General features: G+C 41.0%; 1 long non-coding RNA gene across 1 annotated transcript; it reads right to left on the bottom strand.

The window, feature by feature from the left end:
* Nucleotides 1-2,285: 2,285 nt before the first annotated feature.
* On the bottom strand, nt 2,286-23,781 carry LOC138103609 (uncharacterized). Its single transcript, XR_011147772.1, has 4 exons — nt 23,588-23,781; nt 19,717-19,786; nt 17,599-17,706; nt 2,286-2,350 (listed from the first exon to the last, which is right to left on the bottom strand). It is a non-coding gene; the product is annotated as an uncharacterized lncRNA (long non-coding RNA).
* Nucleotides 23,782-23,801: the final 20 nt, after the last annotated feature.

Raw genomic sequence — 23,801 nt, forward strand, 5'->3', positions numbered from 1 at the left:
GTCATGGTCATCTTCTTCCCCATTACAGTTATTAGTGAGGATTATTTGTTGGCCATGTTTACAATGAAGTTTTGGTGGAGAGACTTTCCAGACTCCCTGTTCCTTAGTGCAGGTTCCCATAACTTGTCACTCCTACTGTTTTCCCAGCCTCCCTTTAATTCTCTCTCTCAAGCAGATTACTCTACATCTCTCAGTTTTTCTTTATCAGCTTTATTTTCTAGCCTTCTGATCATCCTCATTCTCTTTTCTTCTCTTATGGATCTCCAGTTGTAATGTATGTAATTGTATGTATATTTCACCCTTCTTAAGTCAGGTTGCCTAAAACTGAGCACAAAAATTATTTGAAGTTGTATCAGTGGAGCAGAAGCAATTTCTTCCTAGGTCTCAACTTAGCCACCTGATCACATGTGCCACTGGGACCTCTTTGGTTTCAAAACCACATCCCTGCAGATGCCCTTCTGCAGAGCTACAATTGCCCATCACTTCCTACCCTGCGTTTGTATTATTTGACTGCCAATTTTTGTCTAGAATTTTTTGCATTTTTCACTACTGAAAACTGAACCCACTGTTTCCAGACCTCTTCTTTAATTTTCAAAAACTACTCTGACCTTGCTTTCTAGCACATCTAACCTTGCAGCTCATCTAACACTGACAGTGTAATAAACACATTCAACTCTTCCATCATCCAAGTGGTTAACAAGAGCATTGGATACCTGCCTGAGGTGGACCCAAGGAAAACTTACTTGATACATACATCATGTTTGACATTTTTCCCACCATTGCTTGTTACCTGCTTTCCACACATCAAGAATAATGGGTGAATTGGGTGGATAAAGATGGTTATAATCCTCCTGAAGTGTAAGACCTCCTGCTTCTTGTCCTTATTGTACCCTTGCAATCCTCATATTCTATTTCCACAGTTTTCCTGTCAGTCACACAGAGGTTGCCAACAAATACATATCATCCTACTGCACAAATCACCAACCCCTGTTGCTTGGGATCCCAAATGCTCTATTCCTATTATATAGTTCTATCAATATGAGAGGTGCAATCTGATTTCTCTAGCACCTACCTCTGTCCTCAGTAACGGAGCTGCAGTCAGTGAGGAGCTGGTACCTGGGATCTGGGGACCATAGTATACACAAATTAACTTCAAATTACTGGAAGCTCTGCACTTTCAACTGCGGAGGCTGAAATTCAGGTAGCAAAACTTGAGGTGCTCTGTAAGTGCATTGGTCTTGCTTTGCAGTTCTGAGATCACCTCAGCAGCTCAAAGTTTTCCATGGCTCATTCACACTTTTCCTGCACGGCAGGCATTTGCTCTCACACAGGACATCAACTAGTTTATGAATTTGAGAATGCAGGTCTTTCACTGGCCCCTGGTGTTTGTCAGAATCTGAAATTGATTGCTTTGCAAATCATTCACACTTACCTGCTCTGTTTTCTTTTGCATGGAAGTCCAAGCCATGGTCTGAGAAACTACGTAACTTCAGCGAAATAGGATACTTAGGAGTATTCAGCCTTTGCTTTGAGAAACATATGGCTGAATAGGCTTCATTATTTCCCCTGCAGGGTTAGCTAGGTGTTAAACAGCAGGTGAATGCCTTGGCATGTCTCCAGAGAAGCTTTGTGAAAAGGCCAGATAGCTTTACTGACAACAGCAGCATCAGACTGCACTTTCAACCTGTGTATATTTAGCCTCCCCTTTCAGACTCCTTTCCTTTGAAGTTTTCCTATAAGGACTCCTATATTCTACAGAGGATTGAGCCCAATATTTCTCCTTTGGAGGAGAGGTGCTACCTCAGCTGAAGGATTTATCTTTACAGTTCCAAGAAAAGAGAACTTCACTTTAATATTCAATATACTGTTGATGTTAAACCAAGAGCTTGATCAGTAAGGAGCTTATTGAGATAAAAGTAAAATAGAGATATAATTCATTACAGGTCCCATCCAAAGAACTCTTGAGATTTCAGCCCAATCACCTTTTTTGCTGACCATCAGTAAAGAGAGATATTATATCCTTGCATCAAAAAGTCAATATTGCACCTTTCTGTGCAAACAACAGTTTCACAACTATTTTTGCTTTAGCTGTGATTGTCAAAAAGGAAGTGTCAAACAGGATGCAATCAGACAGTTCATAAAATGGACAAGATTGTCTCACCGGAACAGTTACAGTGAGGTGAACTTACCATTGTTGCTAAAACTTTGTCCAAATATATTCATGTATGCTTAGTCTGGGGCTTTGGCAGGAAGCTTTAATGCAGAAACAGCGTGCCCTTCCGTCCTCCGTCCTCCGTGTGTTTGAAAGCTCTTTTGGTGTGAGTCATCGGAATCCTGTGGTTTGTGTATCCTGAGAGGAGAAGAGTTCTCTGTGATTATCAGACACTATGAAAAAGTAGCAGTTTGGAAATAAAATGATAAGGAAGTTCATTATTTCATAGGAAATGTCTACTAATGTTTTTTTTTTCCTAATTTCTCCTCTTGGCTTAATGTTGTGTGTGGAGATCTTGTGAGTGTGATCTCTAGTTTGGCTGCAGAGACATGTATCACTTTTCAGAAATGCTACTGATTGATAAATGGGGGCTCTGCTTATGAGCTGAAGAAATTAAGATTTAGAAAATTACACTCCTTGAAACAAGGGAATCATCCTGGGTGGTGGTCTAATTCCTGAACCAATGTGCAGATGTGTCCACTCTTCAGTAGCTGTCAAGGTGCATCTTATCTCCAGTATCTGATGGGAAAGGTGTCTATTGTTATGACCTTCTGTTAGTGCCCCAATGACACAAAATGGACTAAACCAAATATGTTTCCCCAAAGTGATGTGGATATCTTGTTATGCTTTCTCAAGATCGTTCTCAGCAATTTTGTTTGTCTTTATATCCTGCTAAAATCAGGGTCCTGTCATTGTGTTGTATTGCTATGACAGAAAACATTAACAAAGTGTTCAAATGAGATGAAGAACTAAAAATTTAGGTCTTTTTCAATCTCCTGTTACGTCTAGAGTGAAGTTACCACTCTGTGGGATCGCCAAATTTTTACTAAACTATTTCGCAAAAGAGCATTAAGAGAATGCTCTCACTGACATATTTGGGATGTATTTGCCTGAGGGGCTTATTGAAGCAACAGAAGTACCCTTGAGAAAACTCTTCTCTTCCTGGGAGAGGAAAAAAAGAGGCATAAAATAATCCCGTAGAACTAATCATTGCTGACTAGTTCAGCAAGCTTCTGAAGCTGAACAACATGTAGGAGAACTGTGGTATGTGAGTTGACTTAGAAAAATAAAGGTCTCATAACCTTTCCAAAGATCTTTAATCCCACAGGAGGCCTTCTAATAATAATTTAGAGAAAATCCGAATTCTAGGAAGTGTCTGGAACACATAGAAGATGTATAATATTTGAAGAATGATTTACAGAGTCTGTAGGCTGAACTTGAACTGATGTCCTTAGCATTCTTTTCTGTATTTAAAAGGATCATTTATGAATAGCAGTTGAGTTGCTGTTTCACTGGAGAATGTGTGCATGCCACCTCTCCTCTCCTACCCAGGCACACAGGCTCACGAGCATCAACAATAACTCTGTGAAGAAGCTGATGACCACAGCAGTGTTGCAGTGGTTGTGGACTGCACCTATACAGGTATTTGGACAAAAGCAACCAAGCCCATGGCATTTAAATGGCCTCTATAAATATATTATTTAAGTAGGAGTCTCTTACTGTATGAATAAGATCAATAGTCTGCCCAGTGTAGTAAAGTGTGTTGTAGTTTGAAGTTGTAACTGCTTTTCTTTGTCTTCTGTGCCTTCAAAGAAGCTTATTCTCCACATGACCTTTATCTTGACAGCCACTTTATCAATAGCAATAAGAATGCACATCACTTCTAGAAAATATGATTAAAGATTCAGGGTTATAAAGGACTGCCAAGTCTTTTTATGGCTACAGGACATCAGTGAGGTCAGTCTCGAGTAAAGCAAAATATAATTTATGTGAACATCTGGGTGACATCCAAAGTCTTTGGTTAAATAGAATTACATGAAGAAGAGAGTTGCAGCCAGTAAAATACTGGTAATAACAAAGTTAGGTACAGTTGGTGAAATTCTTCTCAGATGAGGTAAAAATGACAGACTACCCTTTAATTTCCATTTGGGCTGTGTTTAATTCTGAACCTAGCAATTTAGGGAAGCAAAACTTAAAAGATGGGTGATCTGGAAAAAGGCAAAAATTTGTATGAAGTGCTACCCAGGAGAATGCAAATGAACTCTATTTAACCCAGGATCTTGTGTAACTGGGTTTCCATTACAGAGGACTGAACAGTTATTTACAGGATATTGATGCATTCTTAAATTTGATAGAGGCTCTCCATAAAACTCCCAAGACATACACAGAAAACTGGTCATGTGCTCTATTAGTCTTCTTCAGTAACATTTGAAAATATAACTCAACACCTGATTTCCCACACAGAGACCGATATACTCAAAATGTACATCAACATTTGCAGTGGCTTAGCTGTTCATTTTTCTTCCAAACATATAAGACTCACTTCTGCAATCTTATAAACTATTTGGAAATATTTCTTCCAAACATATAAGACTCACTTTTGCAATCTTATAAACTATTTGGAAATATTGTGCCAAGGTTAATCACCTGCATCACATATACTGGTAAGGAATTTGGCATGAAATGATTTGCAAGCTATTGTAGATTTTAGAGAAGTTTGAAGTTATAAGCTAAATAGCAGCCCTAGAAAATAAAGGTCTTGGATATGGGTATAAACAACTGTGTCTGATCTTGTCATATCTTATTGCTATGCAATTAATTCTGAATCACAAACCACTGAGTCCCTTCCTATTTTGCATAAAGTATTCTCCTACATTCCCTTTCCAGTATTGAGTGAAGTCAGGAGAGAAGCATAACTGGTGTTTTCATCACTACATGGAACTTGTTTCATTGTAGGAAATTAAATACCAGAATGCCTCAGAAGAATTAGAAAACCTGTTTGTGTGCTGATTTGCATGTATGTTTGATTCAGGTTCAATAAATAGTGCAATAAGTCATGGTGTTTTATCAGAACTGGCCTTGGTGTTGACAGTTTCAAAGATTAGTGAGAACTACTCAACCTCTGGACCCCCCAAACAGCTGACATATGTTGGTGGGGTCCTTTCTTCCACACCTCTACCAGACTGACATTTTTATGACTCCTTATTCCACTCAGAAATAATATTCATGGAGGATATACTTCCATTCTGTAGGTTTTCTCCTAGCAGAAAACTTTAGAACACAAGTTACAGACATCAGGTGTATTGCAAAAATTAGGCAAATGAGATTTGACTCCAAGGTTTCTCCTTCCTTACAAGCAAGATAACTTAAAACAAAAAAGGTGTTTGTAGTGGATGGCACGATTACACAAGCCTTCTGTTGCTATTAAAGTGGTGCAACCCACCATTTAGGGTTTTATTGGTAGCAATTGAAAGTTTGTACCAATTGACATCTGATGCAGAGCTTCTGGAGATACCCTGTGTTTAGAAGGAGTTTAGAAGGACAATACACTACATTTTTATGGTAGTTATAATTTACTCACTTTTATGTACATCATACTATGTCCCATTTTGTGATGGTTTAGCATAGTTTGGGTTTTTAGTTCAGGAGGGTTCCATCAGCCACAGAAGTGATTCTTTTGCAAAGAGGTGCTTACAGCTTCCTCTAGACCCAACAGAACCAATCAACTGGCTAGTTTGAATATTGGCAATTTTGTTAAGCCACTTAAGAAGCTTGACACACCTCTGTGATCCACATTTAAGAATGAACAAAGCCCGGGAAAGCTCTCTTGCGTCCGGCTTTTGGACAGGTAACCGGGGGCCCGTGGCACGGCTTGGCTGAGATCTCAGCTGCAGCCCCTCAGTGCGGGCGGGGCCGGCTGGGCGACAGCCACCCCGGAGCCTCGTGGCCCTGTTCCACCCGCGGCCCTGCTCCTGCAGGCGGCCCCGCGGCGCGGCTCGGCCAGGCCGGGCCTCGCCCAGTGAGGCCGAGATTCATCTGAGGCGCTGCCGGCAAAGAGCGTGTGGCCAACAGCGATAAGGGAATTCCAGCTGCGGGGCCGGGTGAGATTCACCCTTGTAGTGTTGTAAGCTCCCTCCAGAACAGATGAAGCCTGCAGACATCAATCCTCTCTCAAGTCAAAAGAAAAGGAAAGGTGAAGGCACGTGAAGAAAACGCCATAAAGACACCAAAGTCAGTGAAGAAGGAAAAGCTGAAACCCCAAGACAGGAGAAAGAGGAGATGCTTCAAACCTAGAAGCTGAAATTCTGTTGTAAAGCCATGGTGATGGACTGTGATACATCAGAGTACCCATCGTAATTTCATGGAAGCATGGGGGGGTGGAGCGTTCAAACTGCAGTTGTGAGCAAAAGTACCTGTGCTGAAATAAGCAAATGATGAAGTAGCTGTGATTTGATGAGAAGCTTGAACAGAGAGACATGAAAGTGATGAAGACCCTTGCTCCCAGGGAAGAAGAAGACCTCTGTTCCTAGAGATGAAGATGCTCCCAGAGATAGGTGAAGAGAACCTTTGCGTCTGGACAGCTCAACCTTAAAATGGTACCCCATTAGCTCAAGATTGGACCCTCGAAAGCAGTTGTGGGGAAAGCTGTAAAACGAGGGAAGGGACTCTCACATGTGAGCAGAGAACCAGCCCGGGCGGCTGTCTGGCTGTGACATTGAAGCCATGAAAGAACTGTTTCTTGAGGAGATGTCTCCATAGCATGAGCAAGAGAGACTCTTCTCCCTAAGTGAACTGAAGAAAGATTATTATAGAGGTGGTAAACTGACTGAAAATCTCAAGGGTTGTCTTTTTACGTTGTCAGTGGGAGAAGGGAGAAAGGTGGGGGTAAGAGAAGTGCTCTGAAGGTTTCGTCTAATTTTTTTTCCCCTTCTTTTAGGTCTGTTAATAAACTTCTTTATATTCTTTTAAGTTTTGTGCCTGCTTTGCTTTCTCCTAATTCTTATCTCACAGAAAAAAAAAAAAAGTAAGTAATAGATATTTTGAACCAAACCACTACACATTCTTTTGGAGGATTTCCTTCCTAGTGAGATTTCTCCTACCAGTAAAAGTGCTTTTCTCAACATGCCTTGCAGATGACAAGTTTTGCTGCAATCAAAATTTCTTATGTTTTTAAAAATTAACTGCAGGTAGGAGCATGAAAATCCAACTAATTTTGAAGGAATCCCAAAGAAGGCAGATTTCCTACAGGGCTCATATATTTGTATATGTGATTGCCTCCTACAAGAAGAATGTCTGATGCTCCTGTCAATAACCAAAGCAAAACTTCAATGAAAAATTATTTCAGCCTTTGCTGAACTCCTTCTTATAGCCATTCAGCTTCATTCATAGAGTAATCTTTAATCTATCTTTGGTCATGGTCCTCTAAGTATCTCTTTTAAGGCCCCCTCCCAGGCCCTTGCATTTTTGTTAAACAGAGAAAGTCTTTCTACTGCCAGGGCCATGAATATCTCTGACTTGGATTTGGATCACAACCTTCAAATCTTTTCACTAGACATACCAAATTCAAGAGTTCATTAAATCCTTTCCTTGTCTTTTCCTACACTTCTTCCTAGGTGTCTGACCAGTTTCCACAGCAGAACATATCCCTCCCTTCCTCCAAATGAACTGTTTCTCCAGGCTTTCCATCAGCTTTCCCAAAGCACCAGTCTTCCTCAGTAAAAAGCCATCTCCAACTTGTTCATTTGTGCGTTGGACAGAACAAGAGCAGAGCTTGCAGTAAAGTATGGCATGAGACACACAATGCCCAGAAAGATGAGCAGAGACAGCACCATGTGCACTCTGTAAAAGTACAGAAAGGAGGCAAGGATTTTCAGCAAAATGCAATCACAAAGTGTGAGGAGCAAAAACCAAGTCAACACAGTCAATGTGAAGCAACGCAAAGAGTTAAGTTTCCTATTGCGCCCTGGATGTCTCAGTGGAAATCAGTTTGCTTTATGATTAAGAATGTTCTTTTAAGGTGTCTGTGAGAGGAATGTGAATTTCAGCAAAAGAAAGATGAATCAGAGTCTGTTGCGGTTAGTTTGTAAATTCCCGGTGTATGGTGTAAGATAACAAGGCTCCGAGCCCTGAATTCCTCCACATTGAGGAAGCCCAACAACATCATCAAGGCAAGCTTTCTTCTGCACATATGGATGTATACACCTTGAAATCATGGAGCAAAGCCCCTGTAAAGCAGGATCTGAAAGGTTGTGTGAGAGAGCAAACAGGTCACAGAGAAATTATGATACACTCGGGTAACTATGAAAGTGCCTTATTGTGGGTTGCTTGGTAAATGACAGTAAATTCTTGTGGAAGACGGTTCTTGTGAAAAACAAGCATGAAAGGTATCTATGAGAAGGACTTGAAGTGTATAAAAATTATTCTGGTTAGATCAGTCACTCGGGTCAAAAATATTTGGCACATGTCCCCATAATGTATGAAATTCTAAGACTCACAATAACATAGTATTTCTATTAATGCTGTGTTAATTGGTGCAACAGATCACTGAGTATATTTTAGCAGGTTTAAAATCTTGCCACTAATTTAGGTGTTAGTGACCACAATGCCTAGAGACTTGTAAAATACAGATCACTTCTCTCAAGATAACTTCAGACACACAGACACTCAAGGGAAAATAACATAAAAGGAATAATGCATTAAAGACATTTTAGGAGCATAGTATGACAAATAAGATTATGAAGTACAGGAAAGCTACCTGCAGTGCGTTAGATTAACAACCATTGACTGTTTTCTCTTGTGTTAATCTAAAAACTGTAAAACTTCATCCTTTTTGTTGTGTGCTGAAACACTAAGTTTTGCAGTGTTAGCCAGAAAGCCTGACTTAAATGTTCAATGAACATTAAACCTTCTATATTCTTGAATATCTTTGGCCTCAAGTTGCTACTGATTCTGCCTTACTGTCTCCTCATTTTCAGTGACCACCTCCCCCAGGCAAAGAAGGAAGACTTTGCAGTTGAAAGTTGGCAATAGGTTGAGAAGAATTATTTTGGCATCCGAAGTGGGAACTAGAGGTCACTTATATATCTGGTCGTCTAGAACCCAGGCTGCCAGTTTCTTGTACATTTTAACCTGAAAGTTATTAGAAACCAGAGTTTGCAGTTCTGAGCTGCCCAAAACCAACCTTATTGAGAAGTGGGCTCTTTTCCATGCATTTCACACTCCACCTAAGTCCAGAAATGGGGCCTATCTACTTTACTGGGGGATCCTGATTCAGAAGCTGCACTCAAACCACACTGGAACATGTGCTGTTGCACATGTGCATGTTATTATGGGCCAGCCAGGTACCCTTTATTTTCCACTAGAACTGTTTTGAGGCAGCTTCATCTAAGTGGTGGAGGCACTAGAAAAAGAAGGTATTGTAATATTCCTCTGTTCACAAGTGAAATGTTGTGTCCTCTGTCTTTGACCTCTGTTTAGTGTTGTTGAAGCTGGGTAAAACACATTGAATTCTTTTTCACCCGTGGCATTGGTTTTGCTGTTGTCAGTATTTACTCACACAAATCCTCAAATAGCCACATAACAAACAGTCTTTTGTATTATACCATACTTTGCTTTCTCACCTGTTCTTGTTTTCAATGCCAGCTTGTCTGTAACATGTAGGTGTTCTTACTGATCTAAGCAGGTGCTGTATGCCTGGCAGCAACATGAGGCAACACAATTCCCTCCCCTTACGCAGCAACATTTAACCTGCTCAGTAAGGCAAAAGACAACATTTGTTTGAAATGCAGATGCAGATGTTTGTGGTGGAGGCTGCGTGACATTTCAATGGACACCTGAAGTACGTTCAGAACTCCTTGCATGCTCATGGCACTTGAAGTCAGGGTCACACAGCAAAATCAGTTATCACCTCTTCAGGATATGGATCCCTGCATTTGGGTGTGACAAAATAATTTCAATCATAATTAGAAAAGTTATTCCAGGCTAAGGCTGGATGATTAATTATCTTTTATCATGCTGACTGAATGGGAAGAACTGCTGATTGAACAAGGAGTAGAAATTAAATAAAGTCTGACTGAAACAGAACTATTTTCTGCAAAGCAAGCCAAGAACTACCCCAGATTTATTTGGTTTCTTTCTAAAACCAAATACTTTGCATATTCCTACTAACACCAATCCCTTATTTCCTGATTACTTAACCCAGTTCTTCTTTTTTTCTGTTCTTCTTAAATTAAGTCCCATTTTCAAATTACAAAAAAAACCCCAAAATATTTTCAAACCTAAAAGTGTTTTGTTTTGAAAAGGGATACTAAATGCAGAATATTTCTAAATGGAATGCATGCTGAAAATCAAACTGTTGTGAAGTTTTAAAAATCTTCCTGTGCTCTTTTCTTAGACAAGTTTTGATAAATTAGCGCATAATTTGCAAATAGCTTTTCTCCCTGTGCTACTTCTTTTCCAGTGAAGAAATAGTTTATTTAACTGTTTAGTCCAGCTGTGTTGCAGCCACTTGCTTGTCACATGCAGAACTGAAAGACACTTAAGTATTCTCTGTGTCACGCTCGTTTCTTGGATGTGATGCAAAGCAAGAAAAGAGAAACCATCTTACTTGAAGAGCTATGTGTTAGTTACTATTAATTTCCTGCAAAAGTGTAGCTTAAGCATATCCACTAAACCACTTCTGCTTGTGCTATTCCCAGCTCAATTGTTAGTGTTCCTGCTGCACAGTACTTCAGAAGATGCTCAGGCAGCTTGTTGATCTTCAGGGAAACCCCTAGATTTCCTTCCTTATTATTCATGGGGATTTCCCAGCCTACTGCGGAAAAAACAAGGATCAAAGTGTTTTACATGCTGTCTCATGTCTCCAGATTCTTCATCTTGCTTAAATGCCTGAGGAGGTGAGTGGCCATAAATAGAATTCTTGAAACACTAGAAGTGGGAGCAATACAAATGTATTTTGCAAACCATTTTATTAAAATAACATTAAAAGTATCTTAAAATTTGGGGGGGTTTCCATACTACAGGGAATACCGGGCAGCAAAAGAAAGTGAATCTGTAGTTTTAATTAACAGAATAAATAAGAGAGAGACAATAAAGCTAAGAAGATGTCTTAAAGCAAAATGAATTAGAGACAGGCCTGTGTGTGCTCTTTGAGATGTCTGTGTGATCAGCCTGTGTAATGACAAAATATTCCATAACATAGATTGTTCAACCAGACAGGACACTGGGCTACAGTGTGGATTTGTGCTTGTGTTGCTTGTGAAATCCAGCAGGAGAACAGCACAGGTTTGCTCTGGGTTCTAGGAGTCACAGGTCTCCCATCCATGCATCCAGTGTGCTGGCCCTGCCTCCTACGGCTCACCAAGCTGGTTAAACAAGTGCCATGTTTAATGCACACATTCACTTCCCTTAAATGTAGTAGAAAAATGTGGTACTCAGAGAATGTATTTTCACAGGTAGAGGGTGATTGATACCTTGTTTTCCAGCAGCAACTATGTTGAAAATGCTGACTTTCAATCACTGCCTAAAGACACTGTATCTGGTAGGTAAAAAAGAAACAGACACAAACTTTGTCAGAACATACCTTGCATACCATTAATCAGTCCTTGACAGCTCTGAATTTCCATTTACCTGTTGAACCTTGTATTTGAGACAGGTATTAGCTATAGTGAGGGTAAACAAGTATTTAAATATTTAAATTAATAAGTGTATTGGTGCTTTTACAGTCCATTAGAGGTAGGAACTCCTTTTAGGTGTAAAACTTATTTGCTCATGTGTTTAGAACAAATGTGAAATCATGATGAAAGAAGTTAGTTTCCCACCAAAATTTGATGTGAGTAGGACTGACCACATCTCTGTCTAGCAATGTAGTGGTTTTACTCCTTCCTAATTTCAAACTTGGGCTCTTTTTGATTAATCTCATTGAATTTTGGTATCAAGTTAAAAGCCAAGAAACCTGTGTTCATACAGTATTGATCATAGTCATTATTGTTCAGTTTTTCAGAAGTATAGGGATGGTCGCAGTCCATCTGAGAATGTGCAAAACCTCCCTTGTTTGCCCTTGAGTAACACATGTGCTTGTAATCACACCTAACTTTTTAAAACATGAGGAATTTGAAAATTAAATAAAGGTAACAACTTTTACTCTAGACGAAAATCTGTCCTCATAAGGGCTGAAATTCACTGCAGCCTGCTTGAAATGTGTTGAATTAAATTTCAGAAAAGCAATGCTCATATTTAGGAATTAAACCAGCAAATATTATATAACTATGTTTTTTGTAGATTTTGAGAATAATGGACCAAGTAAACCTTAGTAAGTGAGATTTTAATGGACTTAATCATATATTTGATGAGTGTTTTCCTCTGAAATTTGATTCTACTGAGTTCTACATGAAAAAAAAACTCAAAGATTATAGTTCTGTGCTAAAGTATTAGTGGAATTACACAGGAACTAATTGTATATATCTAGGGAATCTGAGGGCTTGGACTGCTCGGGACAGAGATGCCTAAGAAATCTAACTACACAGCATGTTCCCAGGCTATGGAAAGATGCTGGAATAAGCTACCTCCACCCAGAACTGCCGCAGGAGCAGGAGCCTTCTGCTTTGTCTCACTGCCCTTCCCAACAGAGTCACTTAGAATCTCAGTGCTCAGTGCTGGTGAAGAAATGGGGCTGCAGAGCTGCCTCTCCACTGGCACCCTCTCAGGTCACTGTAGTGGACAGCAGTGATATTGCCGGACTTATCTGCTGTAAGGGGCACTGAAGCCGGGAAAAACCCCTCTCTCTTGCTCTAATGGTGGTTGCTCTGTCCAAGAAATGAACATATGAAATACACTGCTCATGTCAGATTTAGCTGTGAAATATGCATTCAGATGTCACTCTAACCCTTCAATTTCAGAAATGATGAAAACAAACTTCATTTCTTTTGGATAAGAGAAGTGAGAAAACTCTTATCCTTAAGACAAATGCTTCATTTTGACCAGATGGGACAGTAAGTGCAAAGCTTAAGTAAGCAAAGCTGCCCACGCCTTGCAGCTGCCTGATTTACTGAAAGGTGAGCAATAAAATTGTTACAGCGTTGTACCTCGTTTCCTGGAAAGATGGGATCTGATATACTTAATTTGTTTTCATCCACGTTGTTCGCTTTGCATTTTATCCTGATGAAGGATGTAGCTACAATTTCGGCAACATTTCCAATCACTTTCTGTCCTGTCCTACTGTGTGTGGTGGGATGAAAGTTTAAGAGGCCGGGACACAATGTGCTTTATCCAAATGACAACGCTAGATGGTGCCCCTACACTTCCCAAAAAACCACACAGCCTAGCCTCGGCTTGGAAATCTCAGTGAAAAGAGTGGAGTGATATGATGTGATATGATGTGATGTATTACGTGTGCATGTGTCTCTATGTTTTAATCCTCACACACTATTTATGTCCTTAGTTAACGACATGTGAAGCTATTTTCTCTGTTAGTCCCTTAAAATAACTATTTTAAGCACATGCATGCTTTTCCTTTCCTGTTTTCCCCAAACACCCACACAGAACCGGAGGACAGTTAATTGGAGGACGTTAACGGTAATTCCAGAAGACAGGACAGATGTTAGTGGTTCTTGTCCCAATCAAATGAATGCTCTCTGTGTAAGGGGCAGCTCTGCTAATGCAAGTTACCTTCAATTCTAATGCAGTGTTTGTGTGCATGTGTCTCTGCCAGACTGAGACCTGCACGTCCACAAATGTCTCTCTAATAAAATGTTTTCTACACACTGTGCTGAATCTAAAGCACTAAAGACTTGATTCTTGCCTGAGAGAACTATACAGAACTTCATTTGTGAGAGAAAAATCCAGCCTGAAAACTTGGATATGAAGGGCTTTTCACCTTTGTTTCATAGTGCTTTGGGTGTTTTGGGGGTATTTTTGGATTTCAACAAGGACCGTGGAAATTGCAAGAAGACATGCAGACTGCAGTGTGGTTAAATGAGGGATAGCCTTACTGAATTCCTCCTGCAGCACCCTGCAAGCTCTCATCCCAAGGCTGGATCAGCTCAGCACCTTGCTGCTAGTCTGGCTCATTCATTTGGGAACTCTGCTGCTTGCACATCCCTGAAGGAACTGATGGGAAGAGAGTGACAGAGACCAAAGCACTAAAGATAGGTCCTGAACAGTGGCTTGCTATGACCAACAGAGAGCAGGTGACACATCTTCTCAGGTTTCTTTGTAGTTGTGCTGTAAATTGCAGAGTGTCCTCCCCTGATGGCACCATGGCCGTGGTGTGGCTGGGTGACAGCCTTGGAGGCAAAGCCAGGAAAAACAGTGGGTCGGGTATGTTTTGGTTCAGTTTCTCCCCTGTGTGTGGCTGCCACTGCCAGGTGTGCTGAGGACTCCATCCCTCCTTCCCAGTGACCTGGACCACACAATTTGCATGCCTGTGCCAGGAGCTTGAGAGCATTGCTAATTCCCCACCTGCTTGTGGTCAAATGGTGAGCCCTGCTGAAGCCAGGGCTGGTGCCATCTGATTTCAACCCTTCATACAGCCTTGCACTTGGTGCTGTGGAGGAAAACTTCATCCATGAGAGCTACTTGAATGAGATGATTGTTCTGGACCTCAAGGGAAGGTGAAATAACTGCTGCAAGGAGAGGGTGCTAACAAGCTGTGCCACCGCTTCCCCAGGCAGCATTCAGTGCTGATGTTAGCAAATACAACCAGTTTGTATTTCTCAGGTTAAGGACACGGTGAGCTTTAGCGTTAGATTTTTGGGAAGATACAAAGTGTGGATCTGGGTAATTTATTTTAGTTTTAGAAGGTGGAGTCAGATTAAGGCTGAGAAAGCAATGAGATTTGTTCATGGTATACTTCGGAAGAGAAGGTTCTGATGTCTCAGAGGAGGTGACTATGCTGGTCACCAGTATACTGATAAAGACTGGCAGCTGCCTTAGGGAAGGAGAAGACATGAATGGAAGAGCAGGATTCATTTATATTTCCTACCAAGTATCTGTTTCCTTGTTGCCCTCTTTTACAGCTAAATAGGTAAACTCTAAGGCTGGGACTACAGTCTGGGTTACTAAAGTACTCTGCAAAGCAGAGGTAACCCTAATTCAGGACTATTTTTAGTTAAGAACACTGATCAGTGTCAGACCTGGGCTAAAATAGCTCACAATGAGTGAACTATTTCTCCTTTAAAAGGCAGGACCAAAGGGAGATGCAAGAAAGGACTGGCATATCAGTGAAGTTGATCTCTGCTGTGCTGAAAATATCCCCATATATTTCCCTGACACTCTGGGGAAATGCAATTCTAAGCCTTGGTAATTGAAAATAATTTTATTTCGTGTCTTTTGATCTCTTGGCATGTTCTTGGTGCTTCTGTGCAAGTCCATGAGAACACACTTATGAGCCATGGACAAACCAAAGTAGTGAGTGAAATATTCCTAGCTGTACATTTCTGCAGAAAATCAGAGATGACCACAAACTTTGTCAAAATGGTCAGATTTATTGTATTTCAATGTTTTCTTCTAGAATTGCTTTCTTAGAAGAAGGGTAACAGACTCCTTAAATTCCTTTTCCATTAAAACATCAATGATGTCCACTCAGCACATTTATAATTCTTGTACTTAGAGTATTACAGAGTGCAGGGGTACTTTCCCATATACAGTTATGTCATTGTGTGATTGATCAAGAGCTCTGTGCAATGACATCAGTGAGTTCTGAGGGTCTTCGGTTTTTTGGGGGGCTTTTCATGTGATTAGAAGTATTACATTTGAAGAAGACCCCTGCTTCACTGCTATGGGATATACACTCACTCAGCTGTGTCTGTATGAATAACATCATACCTTAAACAAGAAAATCTATTGCATTGCTTAATTCATGTTCCCAGCACAGGGAGGTCTGGCCCCCGTGGGCAGGCATGTTCTCAGGGAGTGCCTTTGCCAAATGCTGCAGGTGAGCTCCTGGCCCACACCCCTGGCAAGACACGGGCCAGCAGTGCCTGCACCACAGGAGCAGGGAACATGGGAGTTGTTGCCTCCTCTTCCCTCACAGGTCTTTCAAATCTCCCACACTCACAGCCGATTTCTTGAGTTGTTTTCTGTGGGGAGGACCTTGCCTAGTAGATATGTTAAAACCAGCTATATACAAGGCACTGAGACCAGCATGTACCATTGGTTTCCTAGCTTCTAAGCCCATAACCCATGGCATATGACAGATTTCTGTCCACTGTGAATAAGATTAGCTACTTCTGAAATGCACTAGCAAGCAGAAGTGGGTTAGCAATTACAGATTGATGTCAACAAAATCAAAATACCTTGTTTTAATACAGTGACGCTTCACTGAGTAGTTAGCCTTCACGCTGTGGCACTTCTGGTTCCACCTTTTAGTGACTGGGCAGTAGGATCATGGTGAAATTCAGGCAATGTAAGAAGTTGCTGGGTATTGTTAATTCAATGAGAAATGTGCCTTTATACTTACAGTGAGAGAATTTATTGGATGATACCAATGTATGCTCTCAGGGTAGAACACCACAGAGATGGTCATTGCTGTCATTTATAAAGTTGTTAGTTTGGCTTTTGCATGAGTTAATTATTTAAACTGTTATTGTGTTAAAACTTATTATTAATCCATAATTGACCCCCTTCTGTTTACCACTACACATTTGTTGCTTACACCTTTTTAAGGGTCATTTAGTGTTTTACAAGAAGTTAAGAAGTTACATTTTTTAATAATTATATCGAAATGAAATATTCCTGTTTAAAAAAATTGAGTTGTGTGTTGGTAATCATTCTTAAGACTCTCCTTCCAGGACCCTCAGCAGCTCATAAGTCAACATATTAAAGGCAACTGAGTCTCCCTCTGACAGTCAGTAACCCGCAACCATGGCAACCATGCATTTCAATGAGGAGCTTTTCCCGCCAAAAGAATGGATTACCTCGCTCTTTCAGCAGCCCCTAGCAGCAAGCGAGCCACTGGATGAAAGAACTGATGTCATGATTTTTCTATCCAATTACCTGAGGCCAGGAAGGCCGGACTATGGGTGGACTGTGGCTGTGTCTGGGAGGGACCAGAGGGTTTAAAAGGCTTCTACACAAGCTGAGGGTCGTCTGGACTCTCCTAGGGCTAGCCTTGGAAAAGACTCAAAGCTGTGGCTCTCGGTCCTCATACCTCTTTAGAGGCATAATTAATTAACTTAGGTTTTAGGTTAGCTAAAGCCACCACAGCTTTGATTGAGTTCTTGCTCTGAGGCTCCTGGCTGGTTCCGTCAAAGAGTTCTTGATCCTGGCACCCGGGCTTTTTCTAGTTTTATTTTATAGTTTTATTTTTGTACTGTTCCTGATTAAATTCTTTGTCAAATAAATTACCTTTCTATGGTAATTTCAAGAGTTGTTGGTCTTTATAACAATTGCCGAGGGATTTTGGGATTGCTTCTCTACTTGCTACTTGATTGCAGGTCAGGGATACATCCACTGAGGTCAGTGGTGTTGCATTAGTGGAAACATAGTCTGAGAGGATAAACAGGAGCTAAAGTACTTGTGAGACCCATGTGAGTCATGCTGTGCTTAGGCCACTGGCTAAGGAATTAAAAGACTTAGGAGGAGAGGCTGAGGTAGCTTGGTTTGCTCACCTTGGAGAGGAGAAGGCTGAGGGGTGACACTATTGCAGTCTACATCTTCCTCAAGGGGGACTGCAGAAGGGGAAGTGTTGATCTCTCTCTGGTGACCAGCGATAGGACCTAAGGAAAGAGAAAGAAGCTGCATCAGGGGAATTAAAACTGGGACATTGTCAGAGACTGAAAATAGTTCATGCCTCAAACTGTTACTAAGTTTTGCTCATTATAAAGATGCTACAACCAAAGAAGCCTCCCTGAAGACTGGGACTTTGAATTGAAAGTCAAACTGCTGATTAGATAAAGGGAAACGCATTGTTCAATCATCCCCAGCTGACTTTGGGGTGGCGGGGGGGGGGGGGGGGGGGGGAAGGGGAGGGAAGGAGCACAGCTCACAGAAGCCAGGTTTACACAGACTCCCCCCAGCTGAGGGGGGAGGAGGAGGTTTTGGGTGCATGGTGCAACCTCTGGTGAGAGGCAACAGACACCCATCCTCCCATTACACAAACTGGCTCAGCTGTGGAACCCCCAACCCCACAGGGCACATCCATGGGACATTCCCATGAGAGGCTTGGCCCCACAGGACTGCTCGTGATGCAACAGACCCAGAGTCTGCTGTGAGAGACTGACCCCCACCCCAGGGGGACATGCCAGGACATTGCTACCTGGCTCGAGGGTATATAGACCCATCAGATTCTATGCTTTCTGGGGGGACCTTCCCCACCAAGAAGACCAGCTGGAGAGGGTCAACAGAACATCTTGGGATCCATGGAGTGGTGATATTTTCCTTATTCTGTTCCTGTCACTCTTTCTGCCCCCCCACCTGTTTTCTACTTCTTTCTTTCTTTCTTTCTTTCTTTCTTTCTTTCTTTCTTTCTTTCTTTCTTTCTTTCTTTCTTTCTTTCTTTCTTTCTTTCTTTCTTTCTTTCTTTCTTTCTTTCTTTCTTTCTTTCTTTCTTTCTTTCTTTCTTTCTTTCTTTCTTTCTTTCTTTCTTTCTTTCTTTCTTTCTTTCTTTCTTTCTTTCTTTCTTTCTTTCTTTCTTTCTTTCTTTCTTTCTTTCTTTCTTTCTTTCTTTCTTTCTTTCTTTCTTTCTTTCTTTCTTTCTTTCTTTCTTTCTTTCTTTCTTTCTTTCTTTCTTTCTTTCTTTCTTTCTTTCTTTCTTTCCTTCTTTCTTTCCTTCTTTCTTTCCTTCTTTCCTTCTTTCCTTCTTTCCTTCTTTCCTTCTTTCCTTCTTTCCTTCTTTCCTTCTTTCCTTCTTTCCTTCTTTCCTTCTTTCCTTCCTTCTTTCCTTCTTTCCTTCTTTCTTTCTTTTTCTTTCTTTCTTTCCTTCTTTCCTTCTTTCCTTCCTTCTTTCTTTCTTTCTTTCTTTCTTTCTTTCTTTCTTTCTTTCTTTCTTTCTTTCTTTCTTTCTTTCTTTCTTTCTTTCTTTCTTTCTTTCTTTCTTTCTTTCTTTCTTTCTTTCTTTCTTTCTTTCTTTCTTTCCCTCTCTCTCTCTCATATATATGTCAATAAAACCCTTACTGATGTCACTGGCATATGGTCTCGTTTGCACCTTAATTCGGGCAGAGGCATTTCTAAGAACCTTAAAACTGGATCATAACAGACATTTTTCTGGAACCTTTGGTGTTTGAGTAAGCATCTAGTATGCTTGCTCCGTTTAAGCATTTTTCATCCATTCATTCACCCAAAGTTGAAGCCAAAGGAGGGTCAATCAGACACAGCTATGTTGATACACAGAGACAAACTTACTGACATGAACAGTCTTACTGTGTGAGTGTTGCTGTGCTTGAGAAGTTGAGCTCCCACTAAATTCCACAGCAACAGCTTTTACCCCTGACTCCAACTGGATTATCATGTGAACAACAGTTTGGTGCAAACAAAGACATGCTGTACATGACTCCAGTGGCTGTGGCACTGCAGTGCACATGAAGTCTGTGTTTATCAGTTGAGCACCTGCTCTACTGGTGGTATGGAGGAACCAAGTATTTGCATGGGTGCAGGTGGGCTTCAATAGCATGGAAACACTTGATGTGCAAGAAACTTAGCCTAAAGGCACCTGTGTGGTCAGCCAGACTGTGCCAAAGGGACACCAGACTGAGACGTGAAAATATGACACTGTGTATATCCGGACTTACTTAACAAGTTGAGCACCCATCAAGACACGGGTTCAGGCTGTTCCTCTTGACATCTGTCTGTCAGTCTGCACTGCAAGAGGAAATATATAACTTTATAAATGGGCTTATGTCCTTAGACTGAAAATGTTTCACAGTTTTTACACTAATTCAAATTCTAATTAAGAAAGATAATTTCATAACATGGGAATGTTACGGGTGGTTCCTGTAAACACACTTTTTCTAGGTGGAACCTGACAGAAGTGGTATTTATTTTTCTTCAGCAGACCTTCCCCTCAAAGACACTGACTGGGACGTAGGTCCCACTGTGTGCATATAGATGTCTTTGAGAAATTAGTGAACAGGGCATTCTCTATCTAAAGTCTACGACAGATAATGATGAGGCGAGCGACAAATCCCACCCAGTGTGTTGTATGAAGCTTTATTTCATTGCTCCTTTGCAAATCAGGCATTATACATTTAATTTTACATTTTTTTTCTCAGGCCACAGGTAAATTCCATGACGTTTGACTTGGCTGATAATTCTTACTCCCTATTCATTACCTCACATGGGAGGGAGTCCTTCTGGCCACTCAAACCTGTAAAGACTTCAATGCACATTAATCAGTGGAACATAATTCCTTTTTGGTACCTATGAGACATGAGTATGCTGAATACTGTGGGGAACGCACAAGATAATTTCAGAGATTCATCTCCCAGAGCCTTCTAATGAAAAATTAGACATTAAAATAATTAAGATAATGAAGATTTGGGCATCTTCAGATGCTGTCAGTCATAAACGCCTCTTATCATTCTATTGCACTGCTTTCCAGGATTCAAAAAATTTCCTTGGACCATCAGCTCCTGCAATATTTTGGAGGAGAGGACTGTGCAGCACCAAATGCCTGTTGAAAAACAGGACTGAAATATCATACATGATAGTTGACAAAGACACTTTAGAAGCCTTGTGAAAAATAGATTTAGCTCCCAGATGGGCAAGGTGTATCAGTGAGCAGAAATGAACAGCCCTGCTGGCAGCACTCACCAGGTCTGCTTCCTAAGACACAAAGCATTAACAACCATTGTCAGCCCCTCTGCCCTTTCCTCTGTTTCTTTGTATGTTCAGCTCTTGAGTTCAGGTGTGGTTTCTGTCTCATTGTATGAGGACCCAAAGGGCTTGAGATAAAATACACTAGAATAAAAACTGAAGTTAATTTCGCAAGGGAAGGCTGCAAGCATTAGAGGAGATCCAAGCCTGCTTCAAATGTAGTAGTATCTTGGAGATTTGAAGTAGACAGAATCTTGAAGATTTTCCTTAAGACAAAGATAAGAGTGCCACAAGGATCACTTATCTGTTACAAAGCTACTTATGAACTGTGCTAAGTTCCTGACATAGAACAGGCAAAGGTAATTTAAATAATATTTTCTTCTATTTCTTGTCTTTTGCCTTGCAAAGAGTAAAAGTAAGATCTAGCACAATTTTAGTGTCTTCTAAGATCTCTGAGAAGTGTCTTCCCATGCCTTTGTGAATGGGCTATAAAAGTCTTCAGAAAAGAGAAAGAATATTTTAAGGTGAAGAAAAGAATTTTAAACAGAGATCGTGTTTTTTCCCAAGAAACATAAAATATCATGCAAAACATCGCTTTCAAAAGACATTTGCTGCTCGTACAGGTTAACCCAAGAGAAGGTTCAATGGGATCAGATGGAGGACTCACCAAGGAATGAGAACAGCAGTGTTTGTTCAAAAGTTGTTTCAGACCCTTGGCTTAGAGCCTGACACCTGTGAGGATTTTGCAATAGAGGCAGTAGATACTGCAGTGAGGCAACCAGCCCAGCAGTTATGTTATTTTGAAGCACACCCATGCATTCTGCAGCAATGAAAGGATGAGGAATTGCATCCCTCCTTGTCTGCTGTTTTCTATCAAAAACTTTATGCATTTCTCCTGCCACAACAGAACCTACCCTCTGGTTTCACAAGACACTAATTACAATTTAATAATTACATTTAATTTTTTTCTAAATTTTTTGTCTCTGAATAGTGGATTATTATTGAGGAACTTACAGAAATGGGCAGTTTTAAAGATCACCTTATGTTCCTTCTGTAGAAATAAAACTACGCTCAGAAAGCCACCATTCTCTTGACTTTTACTCAAGTGTGAATCAAGTCTTGGTCAACAGAGGGAGATACAGCATAACTTATCAACACATTTCTCAGGCAAGTATACAGTCAGTTCAAGTCTTCCACACAAAACTCAAGGGACTTAGAAAATCTAATTCATTCTGTATTGATGTTCATAGTTACTGTGTCTTAACTGATCACTGTACATATAATATTACACTCTCAGGACCATCAAAGAGCTGCTTTGGGTCTCAATGCTAAAGCAACCCTTGCTCTTGTGTATTTTACTTTATTCAGCATTAGGCACGGAAAACTGAAGCGGAAGTCTGTGCACGTTGCAGTCAAGGACAGTGTGAGGAATGGAGGATCCCTGGGAAGTGAGGTAGGATGCAAGCAAAGAGCCACTCGGGAAAGACCACTCTGGTTTCCTCAGGGACCTTACCTGCTGCAGATCCCCTCACCCTCAGCAGCCCCACTCCTGTGCTTGGAGGAAATATAGTCCTTAAACAGAGGCATCAGTACACAAGCAGCTTTCTTACATAATGATGCAAAGAAGGCCTCTGAAATGCCTGGTTTCTTAAATTGGGATATATTAATATCCTCTTGACTTACAGAATGAAAATGCAATTTTACCTGTGGAAGTCCTGCTGCCCCTTGCCTACTCTATTGCAGCAATCCACATGTTGCTCAGGCTCATGCTGTCTGGAATCAGGTTTACACAACAAACCACACCAAAGTCTTTTCTAAAGCTCCCTAATGATCTTTATAACCTTTTTAGAAGAACAGTACCTTCCTTATTTACTGTGAAATTGCAGAATCACAGAACCAATTAGGTTGGAGAGGACCTTTGAGATGACTGAGTCCAACCTCTGACCACCTCATTAACCACACCATAGCACTAGTGCCACATACAGTCTTTTCTTAACACCTTCAGGGATGGTGACTTCACCACTTCCCTGGGCAGCCTCACTCAATGGACAGAAGAAGAAAAGGAAAGGAAAGGAAGGATATCAAATAAGTACTTGTGAGTAAAGGTGGACTAGAAAGTGAACCAGGGGGATGGGGAAGCAGAGATTAAATGATTTACTAAGAATTGGTTTGTTAGAAGCAATGCATACCTCTTGCGCAACACTTATTGTGCCTACCAAAGCAGGATGAGAAGATAGGAGACTATTGATAAAGTGAAGGAATCTTGACCAAAGATCCTGTTTTTAACCTAAAGCTAATTCAAACCAGTCTTGAAGTTTGGACTTAGCCCTGGGACATAAAGAGCATGCACAGGGAAGAAAGGTGAAAAGTTCAGGATGAGGAAGACCCTTTACTTCATCTGAGGAAGACTCTTATTTCATCTCGGAGACCCCTGCCCACGACCACCAGACAACACCGCGCAAGCGCAGCGCGGATGTAAATAACTTTTGGGCTCATCGTAATACAAAGCTAGGCTAGGCGGGGCTAGGCAATGAATATGTATAGATATATTGGGAAACTTAAGGAATATGGAACTTGTAACCCGATAAATATCAAGCTGAATGCAGCTGTCGGCACGCATGACTTTGGAGGAGCGATCCCCCATGCATCCCAGCGCTGGAATAAACATATCTACCTTACTACTTATTCTAGTAGTGGAATCTTTCCCGCTCATCAAAAGGAGTAGAAAATGCAATGTCAATGCCTTCCTCAATGCCCCTCCTTCTGCCCACGCCACTCCCTGTCCTTCCAGTACAAGCCCATGAGTCACTGGTCTTGTGTTGGCAAGGCTTTGTGTTTGGCCAGTACCTGTCAGTCGTCTGTTTGAGTATGGCACATCCACTCAGCACACGATGAGACAGAGGTTTGCACGTGGAGTTGTCATGTTTAGCATCACTTCTGTGGGTGCTTTCTGCTCTGCAACAGGGCTGCCCCTTTGGTAAGCCTTCTCCTTTGATGTTCACTTGCCTGATCCAGTTTCTAAAAGCTTTTAAAAGTGCTACTGTCTTAAAAAAAAAAAAAA

Source organism: Aphelocoma coerulescens (assembly GCF_041296385.1).
Source record: "Aphelocoma coerulescens isolate FSJ_1873_10779 chromosome Z unlocalized genomic scaffold, UR_Acoe_1.0 ChrZ, whole genome shotgun sequence".
Lineage (NCBI taxonomy): Eukaryota > Metazoa > Chordata > Aves > Passeriformes > Corvidae > Aphelocoma > Aphelocoma coerulescens.